The sequence below is a fragment of the Mixophyes fleayi genome, chromosome 1 (assembly GCF_038048845.1).
Source record: "Mixophyes fleayi isolate aMixFle1 chromosome 1, aMixFle1.hap1, whole genome shotgun sequence".
Lineage (NCBI taxonomy): Eukaryota > Metazoa > Chordata > Amphibia > Anura > Limnodynastidae > Mixophyes > Mixophyes fleayi.
Window position 1 is genome coordinate 25,393,654 of NC_134402.1, and position 19,061 is coordinate 25,412,714.

Consider the following 19,061-nt stretch of genomic DNA (forward strand, 5'->3'; position numbering starts at 1 on the left):
AAGAAGAATGAGTAGGGAAAAGTGACTTTGGCCAGGGCGGTTTTATTGGAGTGGTAGCCCACTATGAGACCAGCGAGGGAAGCAGATGCCCCCCTGCCTCCCAGCTCAATCTGCCCCTGAGAAAGGTAGGAGCAGGCAGTGGGGGAGAGGAAGCGAAGCAGGTGAGAGATGATGGGATCCAGGTTGCAGGTAGATGGGGGAGAGGAAAGGATGAGGTAGTGGACTTGTAAAAGAACCCTTAATTATGCCATAATTGGTGCACGCTATATTATTACTCTATTTCTGCATATGCTCATTACATTACCATATGCATTTACAATTTCTCTGTTACGAGACGCCTACTTCAGTCCTTTAAATGTGAATTACTATATCATACAGATTTCTATATATAATATGTCCTGTATCAATACATTATAAATTCAAAACCACAACGCAGATATATATGTATGAAATAGAATCTTTACTTGTACAATAATGTAATAATATCAATAACATAATCTTATACATGGTACATATAATAGATGACATTGTTGTCAGGATCTGCCTGCAGCCCTCTACATTGCATGCTGCTTTGCTTGACAGCTCCTGCCTTCTGGACTTTGGACTTTATTGTTGTGTGCATTGTATATATTATGGCTGCTATTGCGCTTTTCCTTTTTTAGTACTAGGTGTTAACCTGTCTCCTTAATCATCTCCAGCACCTGGGTGTTGCCTACTTATACCTGCCTCTTTCTCTCTTCTGTGCTGGTCATTGTTGTTTTACTGCCTTCTCCTGTGGTTTTGGACTTCACATCTCTACTCCAGATTCCGCTTCATCTCACCATTCCTCCTGTATCTGCAGTATTACTTGCAAACCAGTATCCAGTCATCTCTGATATTCCTGTGCAGTTTCAACATTATTTGGTTTGTACCATTTATCTGCATTGTGATCAATAAACACTTATATTCTTTATCTCATCCTGGGCTACATAGCTGTTGCTTACTTTGAAGCGTGACAATTGTGTGTGTGTAGATATAATATCTTATTTTAATTATGTATATCTGCCTGCATGTGTGTGTGTGTGTGTATGTATGTACTTCAGAAAGCATTACAATTCACATGTTGACTGCATTCCTCATCCTAATTGATAGAGAGGCGGAACGAGTGATCTGTGGGCTCTGCATCTGCATGAAGCGGGTCCCATTGTCTCCATGGGCCCGGTGCACTGCAGCTGCTGCACCAATGATAGTTCCACCACTGAATCGATATATCACTATTCCATTACATATACTCATAATGAAACTTATTCTTACAATTCAAAGTCACTACCCCAAATGACTGACTTAACAATGATTTGTCACAAGCACATGTTGGCTCAAAGGCCTAATTTGCAAACAATGCAAAGTCAGCAACAGGCCCTTAACTTATTACAACCAGTATTAGCCAGTCAACTACAAATATCTCTCTATTCAGCAGTTATCACACAATGTTCACTAACATTTAGTCTAACAGGGGAGGGGATATCTACAAACTTCCCAGTAACACTCACTAATTTCAATTCAAACTTTCAATTCAAACAATTCAATACGTGCATCCAAAAACGTCTTTCCATCTCATCACACATCTGTTTAACTAGTAGTCATTACACACATTGGGGATGAGACCCAGCAAGGCAGATTACATAAATATAGGCACAGTCAAATATAATGTATTTCAATATATACACTTAAACTAACAACTTATTTAACTTTTTTCTTCTTAAATAACACACTTACAAATGAACACATCTTAAAAGCTTTACCACATGGTCTGTGGCTCTATAATGAAGCTTAGAACACAGATATTTCTCCCACAATAACCATAAACACAAAATCACAAGCCATGTAAAAACATCTACAGTATTTCAATAAAATGCTTAACAGCTGATAACCTTTCCTTACCTTATACTCTTACCGTTTAACTATAACCATAGATAAAACACAGATAACTTAAATGTGGCGAAAGCAAAGGGAATTTATTGTAAGGTATGGTGGTGGAAAAAGAGAGCAGTTAGAGTCGACTTCCGCCAGGCAAACCAGGATGCCCCAGCCTTTTCCATAGGACATCCGCAAACGGGGGACAACCACACACCCCAATGTGCACATATCTACCTCAATGGGGCCACCGCCCCGGGCTCTACAGAACCCTCCCCTTTTCTAGGCTAATGGAAGCAACCACAAGCCAACCCGATCGGGAAGTACTTGGACCGAGACTTATAGGCAATTCCATTTGAAAAAAGGTGGGTTAAGTGTGCCCGATACCATAATTTGCCCTTACCACTGGCCGTCAACTGTACTGCGATTTCCAGCCACGCTCGAATCCTTAAGAGCCGAGGCCCGCCACCACACCTACAAAAACTTCCGCTATGCCCCTATAAACAAATGCATGCCTTTCTTCCTTTTTCATTCAAATGAACACCATCAGACCTATAAAGATCAGGATTCTGAAAACGGATAAACGATGCTCAATACGTACTCCACCTAACGAGCGAGTGAAACGAGCAGTCACCGAGTTCACCTTTTTCCGTACCTCATCAGCCACTCTGCCATCCTTAAAGTATCACCAAGTCAACCTAGACACTATATTCGACCAGCATATCATCAGGTCAGGCCAGGAGGCACGGACCTAAGCCAGCTCAGACTGAATTGCAAATTCCAAATCCACAGATCTACCTCTACTCAAGTAATTTCCTCCAAGATGAACAACCAACACATGATGCACATCACGTTTTGCTATCTCGCCCACCAACAGCTTCCTAAAACCTGTCAACCTTAAACTCCTCTGACCAATTCACTGAACCACCACCGACCCCGGAATAGCTGATGTATCCCCCTCTGCCCTATGTAATGCAGCCCAATGCACATACGAGTGTCTTGTGTTCTGTAAGAGGCAGTGAAAAACAAACATAAACTTTAGCAACAACATACCAAAAAACACTGACAGCAGCTGGAAAGGAAAAAGAAAAGACACAGCAAAGAACTAGAATGGCCCATAGATTTTATGCTGCACATCCATAACATGCGAATCAGCAGTCCACCACACAAGAAGTACACATTCTCACAAGTAGAAGAAGGAAACAAAGAGGGGAGCCGAAACACAAGCGAAGGTAAAACCATCAAACCTCGTGGAGCTAAGTCATAATCAGGTCTCATTTTTGAGTAAAAAATTGACAAATCCCCTCGTGCCCTGCTTCCAAAAGCACGAGCAGCTGAAGCCCTGTGAATCCGCCCGCAGCTTCAGTTCAGTAGAGCAGAAAATTCAAGAAAGAAGAGAGGGTCGAACATAAGGTTTATAAACATCAGTTTTCCACCTGCCTAGCTCTTTTATGGCGGGCTCTAGCGCAGCAGTTGTAGCGGCACCAATACGGAATGAATGCGTACCAAACTGAGCACAATCCAGACCCACAGCCGTAAGCATGCGTTTAAACACTGCAGAAAATTGGTACCTGATGAGAGGGGACCCATCACCATGCACCACCCAAGGGAGAGCCCCACTCGGTCTAAGGGAGGCAAATTGACTGATTATCACAATAGGGCATACATAGCAACCAACCTTTAGGAGCATCGAAATCCAGCGCCCCCGCCCCAACTGGTCAGATTTAGAATTTCTCACCTTACAACCCACCGAGCTGCTAGATATCACCCCGTGTTGCCCGAGCATGCCTGACAGGGGGGAAGCCTGAGAGGAAGAAACTAGCTCACTCACCCACAGCGTATCAAAATATAACATCACAAAGGCCGCACGAAACAAAGAAACCTCATAGTGTCCCGAGCAACACACGGTATCGCGGCCAGCATACTGCCTAACAAAGAGCCACTAATAGGCCTTCTCTGGTTCGGAGGAACCGTTCGCTCTCTCGCCCAACCCCTGAGGGCCCTAGAAATCAAGAAACTTTTTGTATAGTCTGTCTCACCTTTCTTCATGGCAAAAAATGATATACCCGCCAATGCTCCCGCCATAGACGCCCTAGACTTGCCTGATTGATAACCTGCCCAGACAAACGCAAGCATGCACTTGTCCCCACCTTCCTTACCGGCAAGGCCTTGGCTTCGGAAAGAGCACCACTCTGTCCAGGCAGCCCGATACTTCTTCCGAGTCAAAGGAGCCAGGGAGGATTCGGCAAGCCCCTCTATGTTGGCTTGACAATCTGCCATAAGTAAGAGGGACAGGATAAACCTGTTAGGGATGCCCCAGGAGCCAACACCCTAAAAATCTCCATCTACCCCCTGGACAACGCATCCGCCAACTCATTCTCCATTCCAGGCACATGTCGAGCTTGAAAGCATATGTCGCAGGCCAGACAGCGGCAAACCAACCTGTCTGGCCTGCAAAGCAGAAGCATAATCACTGGAGAAGCGTAATCACTGGCAGAAGCGTAATCACTGGAGGAGACGTGGCCCTTTGCCTATTGATCGCCTGCACAACTCCGAGGTTGTCACACCAGAAGACTACTTGTTTCCCAACCAACCTGCCTGACCACAGCACCACTGCCACAATCACGGGAAAATCTTAAGTAGTGTCAGATTAGCCGTCCAGCCGGACAGCACCTGCTCCTCGGGCCACGGAGCAGCACACCACTCCCCGGGAAAATATACCCCAAAACCTATCGATCCAGACTCGTCTGTATAGAGCTCCAGCTTTGGACTGGACACCAGAGGGTCAGTCCACAACCACACTCCATTAAACTCCTGAAGGAACAGGTCCCACACCGCCAAGTCCTTCCGGATCTCCTCCTAGAGTAAGATTCGACCATGCAGGCGCCTGTTCTCAGCCATTGCCCTCTCAAGCTTCCGACAAAATACCCGTCCCATGGGTATCACCCGACAGGCGAAATTGAAATGACCCAATAGCGCTTGAGCCTGCGCGGTAGACAACAGCGGCCCCGGACAGTATCTATCTCAATCCCCACGTACGATAGCCAGTGGTGGGGCCTTCAGTTTTCTCCTCGGCCACCGGCACACCCAGAGAATGGAAAAGAGCCTTCACCGCAAACAGGATATGCTTTCAAGTCCCGTCCCCCAGCACCCTACCACCAAGAAATCGTCCAAATAGTGGGCGACTCCTTGGTGGCCCGTGCCCGCGCAGATACACCAGTGTAAAAAAGAACTGAAGCATTCGAGAATGCACAGGACACCGTGCATCCCATAGAGAGGCATCTATACACATAATAGCCCTCCTGCAGCTTGAAACCCATAAAAGGAAAATAATCCGGATGAAGAGACAACAAACGAAAAGCAGACTCAACGTCGACTTTCCCCAGCAATGCCCCTCCACCGAATCCCCGTACCATGTCCAGGGCAGACTCAAAGGACTGGTATGGGGATTTCTCCAGGAAATTTTTCCGGGATCGCGTCGTTCACCGAAGAACCATGGGGAAATGAGAAGTGCTGAATGAGTTGAAATTTCCTCGGCACCTTCTTGGGAACCACCCCTACAGGACACACCACCAAGTCCCGATACGGCGGGTTCTGAAAAGATCCACTCATGCCCCCCAGCACCACCTATCTCTGGACTTTCACTAACAACACTTCTGGGAACAAACTAGCCAATTTCAAATTCCCCCCTTTACCCGACTGAACTGGCCCCTCGATAGGCACTCAAAACCCCTCACTAAAACCTTCCCTCAAAAAGTCTCCCTCATACCTGCATGGATAGCGACTAAGCCATCAGCTCAGGCTAACCAAAGTAATCATCGATCCTCCCATCCCCAGGGCCAGTGCCACCTCTTCTATCCTTGTCACATGCCTTTGCGTGGTGCCCTCCCCCACACTTAATGCATGCGTGAGCAAATCTACATCCTTGTCCGTGAGGGCAACTTGACCGGTTGAACAGGCAACAGCGGCCCTTGTTGCCGCTGCCACGTAGTGGCCTCAGCCCCTGCCCCCCAACCATCATGGGACACTTTCAGCCATGTTTTCACAGCCTTATACACTAGCATCAAGCTGGCGTGCCCGTCATATTTATCCCTAAACACCTCATCATACGCCAGCCACACCTCGTGGCGGGAAGACACGTACATCTCGTGCACCATATGCAGATATTTTAACATGTCCATCCATTCCCAAGAGCGTGTCTCCAAATAACAGGCGACAAATAGATAAGCGCCAGACAGCCAGTTCTAATGAGACTTGTAACTGGCTTCGCCCCCGCCTCCCCGGGCCATCGCTGCTGACACCAATTTCTTTCCCTGCTTGGACACTTCAAACATATCGACAAATTGCCCCCCGATGGATCTTACTCAGACTTTCTGACTACCTGAAATATGCCTGTGCTCGCGCTACGCACCATTTCATCCCCTGTGAGCCTGGAACCCCTGAAATATCCATACGTATCCAACGCAGTGTGCTCGGCCTGGCGATGAACAAAGTGCTTACGCAAGCGCTTCACTAACCGCTTAGGACTACCTTGTGACTCTGAAGATGACATGCTAGAGCTATTGCTACCGGACCACCAAGTTTGCTCATTATACATATCATATACATTAATCTCACCTTGCAGCACGGTGTCGCCTTTGGAGCCTCCCCATTGACCTTCCATCTCAGCCCCAACCGAGACCTGTTGCTCCCGAGGTACGTACTTATCCATTCGACCATCACTGCAATTTCCGCTATCTGCTGGGAGAGACATGTTACTACATGAAGCCTGAGACACAGAACTAATAGTCAAAGAGCTGCAACTTTTACTGGCAGCCCACGAACCTCATGTGGCGTCCTGCTAGCCCTCTTGTCCTGCCTATCTGCACCAAAACTAACATGATCCGACCTACTCCTGGATCGCGAACTGAGGGACCCAGAAGCCACCTGTCCGCCGCCCATTCTAGCCCGTTCTGAGCGCTGACTATGATGAGATCCGGTACTCTTGTCTCAGGCATAACGCTGTGCCCGAGAAGAGTCCAGCAAAGATGCTGTGCCTGCTACCATTGGAGGAAGGAGGGGAGGCAACACCCTGCTGTGCTGACCGCGAGCAGGTGCTGTCCCCATGCACACTACCCATCCTAATATAAACACTCAAAAAATGCAGTAGGTAACCAAGTCTGCCACAAAGTACTCATGCACGGTGAAACAATAGAAAAGGGTATTTAGTAAAACATTCTAAAATCCACATAAAAATGGTATATACATTATAACCACATGTTGGAGATCTCAGTGCCAATTAGAACATATAACTAAGTAGGTGCACCTACACGATGTTCAAATCATCAAAGGTATTGGTATATAACCAGTCCAGCAGCTTCTGCAACCACTCGTCTTATTGAAATATAGCGCTATGTATTATATATTGCATGGAGACAATATTCCCGATGATCGTGGAGCCGCAGTTTGGAGCATTAAAATTGTAGTGATGGAGGATATCTTACATAGATGGTAACAGGATTCCAAATGGTATAGTCAAAAGGTATAATAAAGTCTCTTACCAGATCCCTGGCATCACACGCAAGACCAATACCTTGACAGTAAGTTCCGATTCCTGTGTTTAATGAACCTCCTCCAGTTGGAAAAAGTGAGAGATGTGTAGTCAGAGCTCTACTCACTGCTCCTCTCCGCTCCACGTGGTAAACAACCAATAGCGCCTGGGCTCGCTCACTCCTGACGTCATAGAAGTGCGCACCGTCTTTGACGGAACTCTCCGAAATGTGCTAGGAGATTAGCGGTTGCTGATATAGAAGCACTGTATGTATAAAGATGGCACTCTGTTTCATCCAACAGATACTTGTTGCTTATCTGACACGTTTCATCGCCGTACAGGCGATTTCCTCAGAGATAAAATTCACACTGACCCTGGACGTCTTTTAAGTTCACAACTAATTGCAAACAATCATCACATGGTAAAAAATGCATTAACTCTTAGTACTCCGTGCATGAGTGCTCAGTCCCCATCATAGAGGATATTTAATCAATAACAGTAATCGTTAACCAATGTAAACAATATAACCATTCCCAAAAAGAATTATAACATTGCCCACATTTTATATCATCCTATCTAAAATATAATATAGGTCTTAATATAATATTTAGCTTTCCAAATATTTTTTGAACCCATAACTGAGTATCCTAAATAGCGAATCCAAATAAATCATAGACCCATATCTCATTAGTCTCCATAATAACATTGGATTATATAGAGGATATTCCCAAGTATATAACTAATATAGATCTCAGACATAAAAACACAAATGTATTCCACAGTATATTTAAAACCAATCCAATTTATTTCATATAATATCATTCAATTCAAGTGACTCATTTAAACCTATGGGATATAATGTATCTAAGAGGTAAATCCAATAAACTTCTTGTTTGCATAATATCTTATATCGATCTCCTCCTCTTGCTGTAGATTTTACAAATTCTAGCACAGTTATTGAAAGGCTATCTGGGTTACTATTATGTTTTTCAAGAAAATGTCGCGAGACGCTATGGGATTTTAATCCCTTCAAAATATTCCTCCTGTGTTCATTAAAACGTAGTTTCTATTTTCTTGTTGTCCTACCTACATAATATAGGTTGCAACTACACCTTAATAGATAAATCACATAGGATGAGTTACAATTAATGAAACGGAGGGAATGAAAGCTGCCCACTGACCGTAGTGGACCGAGAGCGGGGCGCCTGGGCTGACAAGGGTAAGCGTCCTGAAGTCGCGGGGGGAAAAGGAAAGGGTCCGGACAGAGCCTCCATGACCAGGGGAAAGAGAAATTGCTAAAAGGTAAGGAAAAGACTGGGGGAAACAGGGGAAAGCAGGTGGAGAAGATGGGAGGGAAAGAGGGATAAAAAAAAGGGGTAGCGGAGAGTGTTTATTGGAACAAGGGAGAAAAAGAAAGGAGATGAGATAAGGAATATACCAGAAATATAACTGGACAGCAAGTAAAAGGAACAGACAATAAGGAGAGAAAAAAGGGGTGAAAACATAAGACAAGACACTAGAATATGCACAAGGGGACAGAATCAAGCAAGGAGAGCGATACTTATCCGTAAAACGTCCAGCTGCACAATGGACTGATTCTTCTCCGCCCATTCCTGATATAACCTCCGTAAACCCTCCCCATGACTCATATGGGCGTCCTTCTACAGACAAACATATTAACCCCCAGAGTACCAATACAGTCCAATACAGCCTCAGCTTTTAATATTCCTCGAGCTTAAATACAGCCCTCTGTTCCTAATCTTCCTATTGTAGCTCCCATAGTCTATAGTTTTATCATTTAAACACTAGCAATCTTTGTAACTATCACTTTGCTGCTATATCAAGCAGGATCTATTGTATGACACAATCCAACTCCTAAGATATTACTACTTAAGTACACAAACATTTACTACAATTACAAAGTCTAATTCTATGACAATAGTGACATTCTATATTGCAAAAAACACATTAATGCACTATGTAAATATTTTTAACCATTATCTATTCCTTCATCTTCAAAAATGTTACCAACGCCCGAACGGTGTGTAAGCAGTCTGATCCAAAAAGGCCACTTTTGTCTTCAGAAGCTATTACAAAACTTCTGTGGGAAAATGAAATGAAAATGTATTTAGCTCACAGTTATCCTCAGACAAAAGCCATTACCCTGCCATAGTGGGGGAGGAGAGAAACTATGACTATCTTATCAATAGTTATTTAAGGTAGGAAAAAGGTGTATGTGTGTGTACATGTGTACATTATATATATATATATCTATAATATAAATGTCTAGTGGCGTGTGTTAGTCTGTCTGTGTGTGTGTGTGTGTGTGTGTGTGTTTGTGTGGAAAAAATAAAACCAAGCTGCAGCGCCACCTGCTGGGCGGAGTTGTACACTGACCTACTAAATTCTTAGTGTGTGTGGGAAAAAAAATTCAGAAAGGGCTGAAATTTGGTATACTAAGATGTTTTTAATTTGTTAATTTAATTTGTTAATTGTTAAAAGTGTTTATAAAGATTTAAAAAATATATATATATTTCTTGAAGGAGAAGTGACAGTTGGGAGTGGTTGGTGGTTGCCGGGGGTGACAGTGGGGAGTGGTTGGTGATTGAGGCCTGGGCTAGGCCCAAATGCATGACAAGAACCTTTTTAACACCTTAAGTAGCTTGATTTGAATAGAATGCATGAGTATCATGCACAGGTTAACTTGTGTATATATATGTATATATATATATATATATATATATATATATATATATAATAGATCATATATATAGGACTTATTCACTTGAGGTTGAGTGGAAGGAGCACCAGAGTTGGTTGTTAGTTATATATCATTCTTTCATCTCTATGTCACAAACTAAATACATTACGTAAATTAATCCCCGGGCAAAGTTCTGTGATCTTGTGAAATCCTCTTTTACTTCATGTTTTGATACTAAGGAAGAGAACAATTATTTTATTAATATTATCAAACTATTCTCCAAATAACTAATAATTTATATTTTATTTAAAACATTTGGTGTAAGTGCAGGCAACAGAAAAATCCAGATAGATATGGATTGCTACTGTAACAGGTAGTGGTAATGAAACAGTCATGTAAAAATGTAATAGAGATCTGCTAACACCACAGAATTGTAAATAAGGACAGTTGTCACCATGAACACACAATGTAATATAATGTATTGTCTATAACACAGTAGACCCGGCTCTATCAGGTAGTACAGTGACTGACACCTCAGAGGACCTTACACTGAGATCCTGTCTCTAGTACACACCAGTAACTGTCACACTGACACCACACAATTTCCATCTTATTTCCATACACAGTCTCTGGGGGATGTCACATCTCACCTGTCACTCTCTATATATATTTCATTGTACCGGAGACGTCTTATAGTTTCTATCTGACAGTCCAGAAACATCAAGATGGTTTCTCACAGTTATCTGCTGGCTGTGATATTCATTTATATTCAGGGTGAGAGATTGGGGTCATTACATCATTCTGTGTAGAGAAATCTATACATTGTAACATAAATAATCACATCAGGATTTATATGAATATATACAGACTTTTATCAATAATGATTATGTCTCTTCTAATCCTCAGGATCCTGTGGACAGATTGTGATGACTCAGACTCCAAATTATATATCTGTGTCACCAGGAGGAGAAGTCACCATGTCATGTACATCCAGTGCTGGTATAAGCAGCTACTTAGCCTGGTACCAACAGAAATCAGGACAACCTCCAACACTTCTTATCCATTCTGCAAGCACCCGACACACAGGAGTCCCAGCCCGGTTCAGTGGATCTGGATCTGGAAGTAGATTCACATTAACAATTACTGGAGTGAGTGCAGAAGATGAGGCAGTGTATTACTGTCAGCAGACTGGTTATACCCCTCTCACACAGTGATACAGAGCCGTACAAAAACCTCCTTCCTCTTTCTGTAAGAAATGAGTATCAGACATGGGGATGAATCAGTCTCCTACTAACAATCTCATGTAACTACATAACAGGGTGTGATAAGAGACAGTGAGAAGTGGGCACTTTCCCCGGTACAGTAAGTGTAAGTAACATATAAATCTTCCAGTGGGTGATGTAGAAACATTAGAACATATCATGTGTGATGTACACGACCTCTGACTGTTCTCTCTCTCAGGATATTATCATATGTCTCTGGATCAGGTTGGAGACAATCTCCTTCCCATCACATCCAGATCAGGTGTAATATGAGGGGCTGGTTGTCAGTCATTTTATCTACATAATTAAGCATAAGTGGAGAAAGAGAGTAGCAAGAATACAATTATCATTTGATATTTTACTATAAATCACATAAATAACATTGGGAGGATTACAATGTGTAATACCAGCATGCTGCAGGCAGTGGATGGACATTCAAACATGGAGCCCGAATGATGTGAGAGCAGCTTCCTCATGTGATGACTTAAGGACGGTGGCTCATGTGGATCAGACCATTTCAGCAAACGTTTGAGTAGCAGTAAGATTTACATTGTCAGACAGACTATTTAATTAATCAGCATACCTTCCACCTGCCACTTTAGGAAAGACAGCCCAGATAGTAGTGGACTGTCCCATCATTCTGCCTGTCTGGATTTTTGTCCTGACACTGGTACAGTGGTTAGCATTGCTGTCTCACAGCGCTGAGACCAGGTGCCAGTGTGTGTGGTTGTATGTTCGCCCCATATTTGCATGGGTTTCCTCTAGGTGCACCAGTTTTCTCCCCCACTACAAAAATGTACTGGTAGGTTAATTGGCTGCAGACCAAAATGGATCCTACTGTGTGTGCGTTAGGAAATTAGACTGTAAGATCCAATGGAGCAGGGACTGATGTGAGTGAATAATATGTTCTTCACAGCGTTAACGTATCATGGTGGTGGTATAAGGTATGTTCACCACACTCACCAATGCCTGCTGTAGTTAAGCAGTGTATTACTGTATTGAGTGAAGGTAGGGTGGGCTAGACATGTCCCCAGGGATATGACACGCTCCCAATGTAATGGATCACGACCCCTTAATAAGAAAGTGTCTGTACACCAATAATAATCGCTATATTCCAATATATAAAATACAGCAGATATCAGAAAATTAAAATAATAATTATTATTATTATTATTATCATCATTTATTTATTAGGCGCCACAAGATTTCCGCAGCGCCGTACACAAAGCAAACAGTAGACTATACAGGGTATAACAGTACAGAACAATAAACAAAAATACCAATGCTTCAGAAACTCCAGTTAGGTCAATGCAGTAGAGGCGGAGTAGAAGAACAGGTGTGGAGACAAGAGGGAAGAAGGCCCTGCTCATTCGAGCTTACATCCTAAGGGTGGGTGAACGAAACAGACACAATTGAAGGAAGTTGAAGTGTGGGGAGAGGGACCGGGAGGAGAGAAGGGAGAACGTTTGGAGGAGATGCGGGGTTAGGTAGAAGGTTGGTAGGCTTTAAGGAACAGGTGAGTTTTGAGTGCTCGTTTGAAGGAGCACAGATTAGGAGAGAGACGGATGGAGCGAGGGAGGTCGTTCCAGTGAAGGGGGGCGGCACGGGAGAAGTCTTGGATTCTGGAGTGGGAAGTGGTGATAAGAGTGGAGGAGAGGTGAACAGAGATTTCAAAGTAATATATAGATGTGGTGTCAGCGATCCGAGTGGTCCGCACATGCGCTTTGGATGTCTTTCCTGCAGGCAGAGAACTACATCTCCCAGCATGCAGTGGGCAGAAGGATCTTATGAAGAAGCAGTTAAAACAGCAGATGGAATTCTGTGAGGGACTCAGGAAGATAGACATGGTTAAATATGGCTTTTTGTTAAGGCCTCAAAAAGCCTTTGTTTAGCCATTTGTGTAACTCGCATAGATATATTATTTGCTAAAAGAGACTATTTATTTTTCTGGCGCTAGGCGCCCGGTGTTCTAAATAATGTTTAAAAATGTATTTAATAAATTGAAACTGTGTTTAAACGTCTGCTGTGATGCCGGGAGGGTTAATACCTATTTCTGCAGCAATGATAGGCACCAGGGAGTGTATAAATGTACAGTTTGAAATGTTTAAACTAATAAATGTAAATCTCTAATGTGTGCTGTGGTGCCGGTAGATAACCGGCATGCAGCACCAAAAGGGGTTAACTACCGGCGCTAGGTTCCGGGAGTGTAGAATTATATAAAATGTTCCAACTTAATGTATATATAATAAAAATGTGCTTACCTGCCCTGGTTTCCAGCGGGGGCTGCAGGAGCAGCTCTGTAGCCTTCACCCCCCGGCAGCCAGTTTGCAACGGCTGCTGGTGGGGTTAGCAGAACAGCTTCCTAGATACATTTGCTGGGCCTCCAGCAGCGGCATGTCAGGGGTTGCTGCCCTGGGATCTGGTCCATCCCCATCTGGTACAATATTTGATCAGAGGGGAGGACTAGAACCCAGTGCAGAGTCCCTGGAAGTATTTTTAGGCAGCAGATTTAAAGATAAATTTCCCGCCCTAGACATTCTATTACCAGGGAGGAGAGGAGGCTCAGCGTCCCTCTCCCTGGCAGCTGGTGGACAGGGGGAGAAGTACACTCCCCCCTGCCACTAGCAAAATTGTAAGGAGGTGTTAACCCCTCCAGGCCGATTCACATTAAGGCTGCATGAATCAGCCTGAATTGGTTAAAGGGAAAGAAGGCTGGATTACCTCCTGCCAGGTTAGATCTCTAAAACTTTATAAAAGTCCTGTTATTCATGTATTGTATTATTCCATCTGTACTTCTGGAGATCACTAATACCTCTAACTAGTGTGAAATGGCCCTTATTAGGACATCTTGAGCTAAGAATCATCACTGCGTATGGATCCTTCTTTGACACCTACTTACCTGCTGTAAGTCCTGAGACCCACAGATTAGACCACTCTAAAGCATTATCTGGCTCTTCTGAAGTTAAGACCCAGCATCTAGTACCAACGCTCTGCCCACTATTCTGCAGCTCTGGCCAGTGTGGAAGACCAGGGGGATCCATCCCTAGCAACCCAGATCTGAAGGAAGAGATCAGGGGTACCAGCCTAGGTGCCCAGCAAGGGGATACACTAGCAGCAAGATTTACCTAGAAGGAAGCAGTTCTTGGTGCCGGTGAAGGAGCTTAGTGATGGCAACAAAGCCTTTCCTACTGTGTTTAAATGGGTGCAATTTGGATAAGGAAAGGGGACGGTGGTAAGGCAAGCCCAGCCTGTCCCCAGAAACATGACAGGGTGTATAGGAGTTCCATCCCGTCATAGCTTCCTATTGAGAGAGATTACCAGACATCTGAATAGAGAGGAGCCATCTTGGATACATATGCTGAAGACCAGTGGGGATATGTAACCCATGTTTACCTTATCATTGATTTGCTTGGACTGAGTAATGTATTACTAGACAGGTAAGGAGCAATTCTCTGACAGTGTGGAAAAGCGTGGGAACGCTAACGTCAGTGGCGCTTTCCCACACTGTCAGAGACGCAAGCCCAAGGTTATAAATAGACCTGCCGGCTGTTAGAATTTTATTATGCAACGAGTTGTTTCTGTATTCAGCAGCAGTTGCGGCATCTCACGTAAAAGGGTTTTTTTTTCCACGCATGTTCCCGCTGGATTATTTTTGGGATCAGCTGTCAAACATTTTTTTCTTGCCAAAGAAAATTGAAATATTTTTTGGGAGTATTTTTTTTTCAGAACTCAATTTGGATTGAATGTTTACAAGACTGGGTCATACAAAATGAATAAGAACTGAATTGGTACGTATGAATTGTATTGAAATTAATTTTTAATAAAATTTGGTAGTTTGAACAAGGGGTGTATTTCATTTACATTTTGCAATGGTGCACTACATGACACGGCAGGCCCTGGGTGTCAGGGAATGCTGACACTTGTGGTTCCCAGTGCCAGCATGCCCTGGCAGCCATGAGTAGTACAGCAAGCACCAGCATTCGAGACTGTTCATAGAAGACCTGTCTTGCTAGGACCTGTAGTTCACCAATGTAAAATATTATTTCATTCATTTTTTATTTCTTTTAACCATTTATTATCCCACACCCACCGCCCTGGGCTATGGGAAGAACCCTGATCAGCACCTGTCTGGGTACCCCTAGGGAGAGGGACCACATTTTTTTTGCTGACCCCACGATGTCTCACAGAAAGTTCTCGGCTCCCAGGCATGGCTTTTTGTGTTTCTTGCCCCGCAAACGCAGCAAGAGACATAGGGGCAAGGACAAGAGGTTTCCTAAGGATGATCCGAGCAAACCAATCCATCTGACTGCCTCCTTGGGTTACAAGGCAGGCATGACCCATATTGTCAGAGAGGTTGATAGGCCTGGCTCAAAGGTGAATAAGAAAGAAGTTGTGGAGGAGGTTACGGTGGTGGAGACTCCTCCTATGGTCATTGTTGGGATTGTTGGCTATGTCCATACTCCACATGGTCTCCGTAGCTTCAAGACTATCTTTGCTGAACAAGTCAGTGAAGAGGCGCTTCTATAAGAATTGGTATAAGTCTAAAAAGAAGGCCTTCACCAAGTACTGCAAGAAGTGGCACGATGAAGAAGGCAAGAAGCAGCTGGAGTAAGACTTTGCTAGTATGCTGTTTGTCCCTCTGATGTTCCTCCGACCAGCATTAGGATTAATATGGCTCGTTGAGGGGGGGCACGCTTTCTTTTTTTTACATTTATTTATTTTTATTAAAGTTTACTGCCAGCTGTCATTGCTGTTTTAATGCTGGCATTGCGACTGTTGGCATTTTCATAATGTGCAATCACAATGTTGGTATTTTATCCATGTCAGGGAAATTTACATGCTGTCATTTGGCCTGTTCGTATTTTCGTGTCGGTCATATTTACGTTGCTATTTCTACCTTGGTATTTCTACCTTTGGAATTTCGTACCCAACCCTTGCACATGGTTGTGATTATTTTTATGAACGTAAATTCTAATTGACAGCCACCAGCGCTGGTTCTGACTACACATCGGCTCCAGCAGAAATGGAGGAAGGAAAGGCATGAATAGGGAAGGAGTGGAAAAGTTGTGGTGCAAGAATATTGTGGGGCAGGTTGGAAAAAAAGGTGGTGTGGGGAGAAGTGTGGGGCACAATGAGAGGGTGAAAAAGGGACAAGCACCCATAATTTGGAGACAGACAACAATTAAGAAGTCCTGGTAAAATGAAACACACATTAGGAGAGACATACAAATGGCGATAAATTGGTACATCCAAAATTGGAGACATAGGTGAATACACACAAAGGTGGGGGGACACAAGACTCACCAAGAGGCAGGGCTAAAGCAACAGGCAGCATGCGGTCCAGCATCATTCCAAAATCATAGGCATTAACATGGAGTTGCTTCCCCCTTTTGCTGCAAAAACAGCTTCCACTCTTCTGGGATGGCTTTCCTCTAGATTTTGGAACATGGCTGCAAGGATTCTCATCCATTCAGCCACAAGAGCTTCACTGAGGTTGGACACTGATTTTGGGTGATAAGCCCCAGCTCACAGAGGGCATTTCAATTCATCCTAAGGGCTAGATTTACTAAGCTGAGGGTTTGAAAAAGTGGGGATGTTGCCTATAGCAACCAATCAGATTCTAGCTGTCATTTTGTAGAAAGCACTAAATAAATGAAAGCTAGAATCTGATTGGTTGCTATAGGCAACATCCCCACTTTTTCAAACCCGTAGCTTAGTAAATCTAGCCCTAAGTGTTCGATGGGAATAAGGTCAGTGTCTGTGCAGGCTAGTCAAGTTCTTCCATAACAAACTCAGGAAACCATTTATTGATGGACATCGCTTTGTGCATGGGTGTATTATCATGACGAAACAGAAAAAGGACCTTCCCCAAACTGTTGGAACAAAATAGGGAGAACACAATTCTCTAGAATGTCAGTGTATGTTGTAGTATTACGTTTTCTCTTCACTGGAACTAAGAGACCAAGGACAAATCATGAAAATTGACCACAGACCATGATTCCTCCTCCACCAAATGTTACAATTGGCAGTAGTCACTCGGGTAGAAGTCCAAAAGAGAGCATATTACCTTACCTCCTGCCACAGTTACCACCTGCCCTCAAATCTCCTTCACTGCGGATAACACCACAATTTTCTCAGTCTCCCAAGCCCGCTGCTTTGGTGTCACACTTGACTCCACCCTCTGCTTTCTTGTTCACATCCAGACCCTCTCCCAGTCCGGTCGATATCACCTTAAAAACATAATACACTCATTCCTTACTCATCATGCTACCAAAACATTTATTTGTTGGTGCTTTTCCTCTGCTTTTGGTTTTGGATTAAATAGATGCGTGAGGTAAATTAACAAAAAAGGTATCAATGTATTATTATTATTATTATTATTATTATTATTATTATTATTATTATTATTATTATTATTAATAATAATAATAATAATATATGAAATAATTGTGAATATAAATAAAAATAAAAGAATAATATATAGAACAAAAATAGAAAAAGATATGATGTGTGGAACTACAAGTCTCAGCAAGATTGGGCAGCCTGGTATGCTTATATAACTACAAACACCAGCACATGCTGGATCTTGTGGCACTACAAGCACCAGCATGTCCTGGCAGACAGGGAGCACTGGAACATGTAGCTCCACAATAGTATCTGGGGGGGAAAAATAACAGACACCAAATTTAAAGGTCTCTTAACAATATTAAAAACTCCCCCAAAGCCCTTTCTTAACCTTTTAATTAAACCCCTAAAGTCGTTGGAAATTGTCTGTCTTCTTTCCTGAAATTGTCCAAGGGGATTAAAAAAAATATATATAATTGAATAATGCTACTTGTGGAGCTGCAACATGGATAAATGATCAGTTAATCTGAGCAGTAATCTAATGCTCCAGTCAATCAGACACAATCCACAGTGATTGGCTGATCAATTATTGACCCCTTTATTCATTCTGCTGCAGTTCCACTGGGAGCAAATAACCTTTTACTTTTTTTTTATATATTTATCTCTATGGACTATGTCAGGAATGAAGACAGAAGTTTAAGATTTGAATATAAAACAGAAGTTCAAGATTTTAATGTAAAACATAAATAGGGCTTTTCGAGAGTTTAAATAAAAGAGTTTCTCTATGATGTGTGTTTATATGATAGAGATAAATGTTCCAGTGGGATCTGGCTGCCAGGGCTTGCTGATGCTTATAGCCTCACAAGCTCCAGTATGTTCTTTCAGTCCCTGGCAGCAATGGTGCTTCTATTTCCACAAGCAATAGCATGACCAGTTTAGTAATAAAATATCACTAAAGTTAAACATCAGTACATGTCTTCCTAAACCCACAACTTATAACTTACGGACAGTTATCACCATGTACACAGAAGACACATGATGTAATATAATGTCCTGTCTATTACACAGAAGACCCGGCTCTATCAGGCAGTACAGTGACTGACACCTCAGAGGACATTACACTGAGATCCTGTCTCTAGTACACACCAGTAACTGTCACACTGACACCACAGAATTTCCATCTTATTTCCATACACAGTCTCTGGGGGATGTCACATCTCACCTGTCACTCTCTCTATATATATTTCATTGTACCGGAGACGTCTTATAGTTTCTATCTGACAGTCCAGAAACATCAAGATGGTTTCTCACAGTTATCTGCTGGCTGTGA

The 19,061-nt window shown here is 43.1% G+C and overlaps 1 gene segment (V, D, J or C); it reads left to right on the top strand.

Moving 5' to 3' along the window:
* Positions 1–19,061, top strand: part of LOC142109291 (Ig kappa chain V region Mem5-like) — a 373,386-nt gene that overhangs the window by 93,222 nt on the left and 261,103 nt on the right.